This window comes from Cebus imitator, unplaced genomic scaffold, assembly GCF_001604975.1.
Source record: "Cebus imitator isolate Cc_AM_T3 unplaced genomic scaffold, Cebus_imitator-1.0 Scaffold7, whole genome shotgun sequence".
Classification (NCBI taxonomy): Eukaryota; Metazoa; Chordata; class Mammalia; order Primates; family Cebidae; genus Cebus; species Cebus imitator.
Window position 1 is genome coordinate 326,637 of NW_016107322.1, and position 6,280 is coordinate 332,916.

Genomic DNA, 6,280 nt, shown 5'->3' on the forward strand with positions numbered 1-6,280 from the left:
CATCTGCAAGCTGAGGAGCAAGGAAGTCAGTCTGAGTCCCAAAACCTCAAAAATAGGGAAGTTAGTGCAGCCTGCAGTCTGTGGCCAAAGGCCTGAGAGCCCCTGCTAAACCACTGGTGCAAGTCTAAGATTCCAAAGGTGAAGAACGTGGAGTCCAATGTTTGAGGGCAGGAAGCATCCAACATGGGGGAAAGATGGAGGCTGGAAGACTCAGCCAGTCTAATGCTTCCATGTTCTTCTGCCTGTTTTTATCCTAGCTGTGCTGGCAGCTGATTAGGTGGCTCCCCACCAGACGGATGTTCTGTCTGCCTCTTCCAGTCCACTGGCTCAAATGGCTCAAATGGTAATCTCCTTTGGCAACACCATCACAGACACACTCGGGAATAGTACTTTGCATACTACAATCAAGTTGACAATATTAGCCATCACCTAGGGTAATCTAAGTTGCCAATATATGAGGCTAAAACATATATTTTATAAAAACTTATATAATGGGGTCAGATAATATTGTAGAATACTGTAGAGAATATTGTAGAAATTATTCCTTATGCTATCTAATAATATTAGTATAATTGTGTTGACATAGTAATTGAACTTCTGGTATTAATTCTAATGGAGAATGTTTCACAGAAAATGGCATTCCGAATGTACAATACATTTGATCAAACATTAAAGGTTACAATAAAATATTTTGTTCTGAACTTTAAATGGGCATGATATTTTTTAAAAACTGAAGATAAAATTTTTCGATAAATATGTTCCCAAAAACCCAGTTAAATGATACTGCCTATATATACTTCCAAGTGCCGTAAAGCATATCAGCAGGTTTCTTTTTAAACTATTCCCTGTCAAAAATGAATGTTTTTCTAAACAATAATAATAATACAGTTTAACTTAACATACAATCTTTCTGTCCATGGTTTTTTAATATATTTACAGAATGTCAAAATACTTTCAAAAGTAGCTGAAGCTGAACTGAGAATTAATGACCATAATTTCCTGTCTTCACTTTTAATGGTTATACTTTTTGAAACTTTTCAGTATTTTCACAGTTGTGCTCTCAGTAAAATTGAATATGTTGAGTTGATTGAATGTCCAGAGGAACCAATTAAAGGTGAGATATTAATATTAACAGGAATGTTACATAAATGATAAAAATTACTTATTCTTCATTATTTCATGTTGGAGGATAGATGGCCTTCCCTCCAGAGCTAAAATCTTTAATATTTTTTTATTTATTGAGTTTTCTTTAAAAGTGAGAATAGAATAATTCTACATGCAATCATCATATTTGGAAGTTGAAGAAAATGAACCCTCTATAAGATCATATTTAAGCTATCCATCTTTTAGAATCACGCAAAGAAAGGTTGTCAATGAAAATCCAGTGGAGCTGTGCACAGTAGCCAACATTTACTTCAGAAAATAACATTTCCAGATCATGCATGAGCGATTTTGTAGAAGAATCATATAAAGAAGATTATTCTACCTAATTATGCTATTTAGGTTTTCTATTTGAAATGTCTGATATCATTAGTCTTTCAGAAGAGGAGGCAATGCAATCCATAGTACAAATACAAATGTATGTATTTATAGAGTTTTAAAGAAAAATGCTTGGTTTTGACACATAAACATTTGTAATTCAAAATAACTATAAAAAAAGAAAAAAGTGAGACAAGTAATGCTAGAAAGATGTGTAGTAGGTAAATATGTTTCCAAAAACTGAACTAAATATTTAATGAATCATTAGTTTTGCAATTGCCACCTTGTACTCTTGACCCCGATACACTTAGGATTTAGTGGAATCAAGAAAATGGATTGCTGACCATGGTTCATTTTTAGATTATAACAGAAAAACATATTTTTCTAAATTATTACATTATAAGCCTGAGGTATCATTAGTCCACTATAAAAAGTTAAAATATTAATCTATTAAAATAAGGAAAAAACTAAAGAAAGTGAAAATCTATTTAAAACAATGTTGAAATAATATTAGATTAATATGAAATGCATCTAACAAACTAGGAAAATTCTGATTATTAGCACTAAACTATAATTAATTTTATAGCTATGATGTATTTCATTTATAATTTAACATTTTTTGTAATAATTTCCATTAAAATTATCAAAGTATAGAAAATTATTTTTCTCTTTTTTTCCTACTAGATGTGTATATCTTAAAGTTACGTTTCATGACTCTACTTACTACTCCATGGGCCAGCTGGATTTCTCTTCTATCAATAACCAACATCTGTGGTTATAATTAGTGTAGCTAGAATGGCTCTCAGAAAAATCTAACCACACTCTTTTGACTATAACCTCCCAATTTTACAATGATCTATTCTTTAAAAAATAAGATAAAATTACACACACACACACACACACACACACACACACACACACACGCACACACACACACGATAATTATTGCTTTTCCTCTGTAGAAAGTGGTCTAAACTTTAGTCTGGCCAACATAGTGAAACTCCCTCTCTACTAAAAATATAGAAAATCAGCTGGGTGTGGTGGTGTGTGCCTGTAATCCCAGCTACTCAGGAGCCCAAGGCAGACTCTTTAGCCCAGGAGGCAGAGGTTGCAGTGAGCCAAAATCACACCATCACACTCCAGCCAGGCAACCGTGCAAGACTCTGTTACGAAAAATAAATAAAAAATAAAGCAGTCTAAACTTATTATCTAATAAGATGGTTCTGGGGTTTGAAGTAAACTTTTCTTGTTACAAAATCCTGATAATCCTATCAAAAATTTACAACAATTAAATAATATATTTATTTTAAGCTCTTCTACCAAGCACTAAATTTACAAAACCAGAGATATCAAATCATCATGTTTTATAACACTCTTAGTTTCTCAGTAATTTTTAAAATTGGTCAGACAGTCTAGAAAAAATAACTAATAGTTCCACTTAAGAAGTAGTTATAAGCCTGGGCGTGATGGCTCATGCCTCTAATACCAGCACTTTGGGAGGTCGAGGCAGGCAGATCACCTGAGGTCGGGAGTTCTAGACCAGACTGACAAACATAGAGAAGAATCCTATCTCTACAAAAAATACAAAATTAGCCAGGCATGGTAGCACATGCCTATAATCCCAGCTAGTCAGGTGGCTGAATCAGGAGAATCACTTCAGCCCGGGAGGCGGAGGTTGCGGTGAGTCGAGATTGCTCCATTGCACTCCAGCCTGGGCAACAAGAGCGGAACTCCATCTCAAAAAAAAAGTAGTTATAAACAATATTAGAACACACAGAGACCAAAAAAAATCTCACTGGGTTTGGGTTTCACTAAAGACTAAACTAGTGTTTAGGCTCACTAGTGTCCCTGTGAGTTTGCTGTGAACTCCTAGGACACATTTTGGAAACTGTAGGATTAGCCAGCAAAATTTCTTTAATTATTCGAAAATTATACCCAAATTATCTATTTTTTTAGTAATTCTGAGACTTTTTTTCCTACCACCTCTTTGAGAATTGTTACTATATTACATCATAATAAAAGTTAATAGTTTTTTTTTTTTTTCAAAATAAAGTTTACAATTAGTGAAAATGTTTTTCCCATTAGTTATGTCCCAAGTCCAGATGTCCTTAAACAGGAGTGATTTTGCACCCTGAGACTATTAGGAAATATTTTGAAACACTTTTGATTATCACATTTTGATTGTACCTGAGAAGGAGGAGTGCTACTCATATGTACTTTGTAGTGGCCAGGGATGTTGTTAAGCATCCTATAATATATAGGAGAGCCTCCTGCAGTGAAGAATTTTTTGGACCAAGATATTAATAGGGCTGAGGTTGGGAAAACCTGTCTAGTCAATAAATAATGTATGCTAAGTGTATAGTTAATGTTTAACTTTGGCAGCAACAGTTTCTCCTTAGGCTATGCTCTAGCACTTTTGGTTTTCCAACTCTCTCCTAATCATACTTACTCTATATCCCAATGTGAAGTCTCATTCTTAGTAATAGAATGTTAGTGCCAGAGTGTTGTCATTGTAGAAAAGAAACATATTTATATACCAGTCAAGTCTTCATCTAAAATAAATTTTTCATATACTACATATCAATTACCATATCTGGCAAAGACAGAATGTCATTTATTGAGACCTTCTGTATCAAGGGGTTTATGCCAGGGGAAAAAAGAGTAAGACTAGTGATCATCACTTACTTTCCATTTGACTTAGAGGAATAGTATTACATTTTTGGCATCTGGAACAACAGAATAAATACAAACAAATCATGACAGTAGGTCATATTGAATAGAAACATGCTACCTCAAAATGTCTTCAATGGAATATGAATTAATTTTTAAGATGCAAGTTTTGGTGTCAGGCAAATATTAACCCAAATTCTTTCATCTATAATTAACAGCTATAAAATGTGTAACTAAAACTACATATATACCCCTCATGTTTATAATCTCGAAAATAAAGACTAATAGTGTCACTGAAATATTCCTTCTATGAGAATGAAATGCAGAAACACATATACATTTTATAAGGTTGATAATAAAATGTGTTTATAAACAAAACCATCATATTGAAAAATGACTTGGTCAATTAGGAGAAAATATACGTAGTCAATACATCATCAAAGTGATTTATTATTATATTGGTCCAAGAATTTTAGAGTCAGATTCTTCACGGTATTTTTTAAATGTTTATACTATTTTACATAGGAAAATACTGGATGATTTCAACATACATTAATTGATATTAATATTTTTAGATTTTGTTTGTTTTCCTTCCGGGTCTTAAATTCCCTCCTATCTATGTCAGGGATATCAGTACCCACATCCTCAAATCACATGTCATCCAGTAGGCTTTACATGAGTCTCTCATTTAGACTTTTTGAAATTCTGTGAGGCATAAATCCCCGTTGTACAGCTGGAAAAACTAAAATACAGAAAAGTTAAGTACCTAAAGCAAGTTCTCCTAAGTTATGAGGGGATAACATGATCCATAGAGGATTATAATTTTTCTCATTTTGATTGCATTCCAGGCAACCAATTAGTCACTTTCCTTCCTTGGGTTATCCCTCATAAAGCTTCTTACATTTCATCTTCCTCTCATTATTTACTGGCTATTTTCCACCTTCACTCTCCCCACTTTTTCATTCCCCCAGCAATATGGAAATATATCTCCACATCCTCCCAACTCTTGTTATTGTCCTTTTTTTACAATTTTAATTTTCATAGGTACACAGTATGTACACACCTGTATGTATACAGGGTATGTGAAATCTCTTGATACAAGCAAAACATTTTTACATTTATCTGCCCATTTATCATCCCCATTCCCCCCGTCCCACTACCTTTGTCAGCCTCTAGTAACCTCCTTCTACTCTCTATCTTCATGAGTTCAACTGTTTTAATTTTTAGCTCCCCAAAATAGTTGAGTACACATAAAGTTTATTTTCTGTGCTTGGTTTATTTCACCTCACATAGTGTCCTCCAGTTTCATCCATGTTGTGAGTGACAGGATGTCATTAACTTTTATGGCTAAAGAGTACTCCATTTCTTTGGAGTACCCCATTTCCTTTATCCATTCATCTGTTAATTGACACTTAGGTTGCTTCCAAATCTTGGCTATTTTAATAATGCTGCAGTAAACATGAAAGTGAAGATATCTCTTCAATATCCTGATGTTCTTTCTTTTGGAAATACCTGACAGTGGTATTACTGGATTATAAGGCAGTTTTCTTTTTAATTTTTGAGGCGCCTCCATACTGTTCTCCACAGAGGCTGCACTGATTTACATTCTCACCAACAGTTTACAAGGGTTCCTTTTTCTCTACTCCTGGCCAGTATTTGTTATTGCCTGTTTTTTGGATAAAAGCCATTTAAATTGATTTGAGATGATATCTCATTGTGGTTTTTATTTGCATTTATGTGTTAATCAATGATGTTGAACATCTTTTCACGTACCTATTTGTCATTTGTACATTTTCATTTGAGAAATATCTATTCAAATATTCCACCTATTTTTAATTGGGTTATTAGATTTTTCCCCATTAACTTGTTTGAGTATTTTATTTATTTTGCATACTAATCCTTGTAGGATAAACTTGTCCCATTCTATTGGTTGTTTTTTCACATTGTTGTTTGCTATGCAGAAGCATTTTGACTTCATATGATCCTGTGTGTCCATCTGTATTTTGGTTGTCTGTGCTCTTGGATATTGCTCAAGAAATCTTTGTCCAAAGCAATGTCCTGGGGAGATTTTTCAATGTTATCTTTTAGAATTTTTATAATTTGAGATATTAGATATAAGTCATTAATTCAT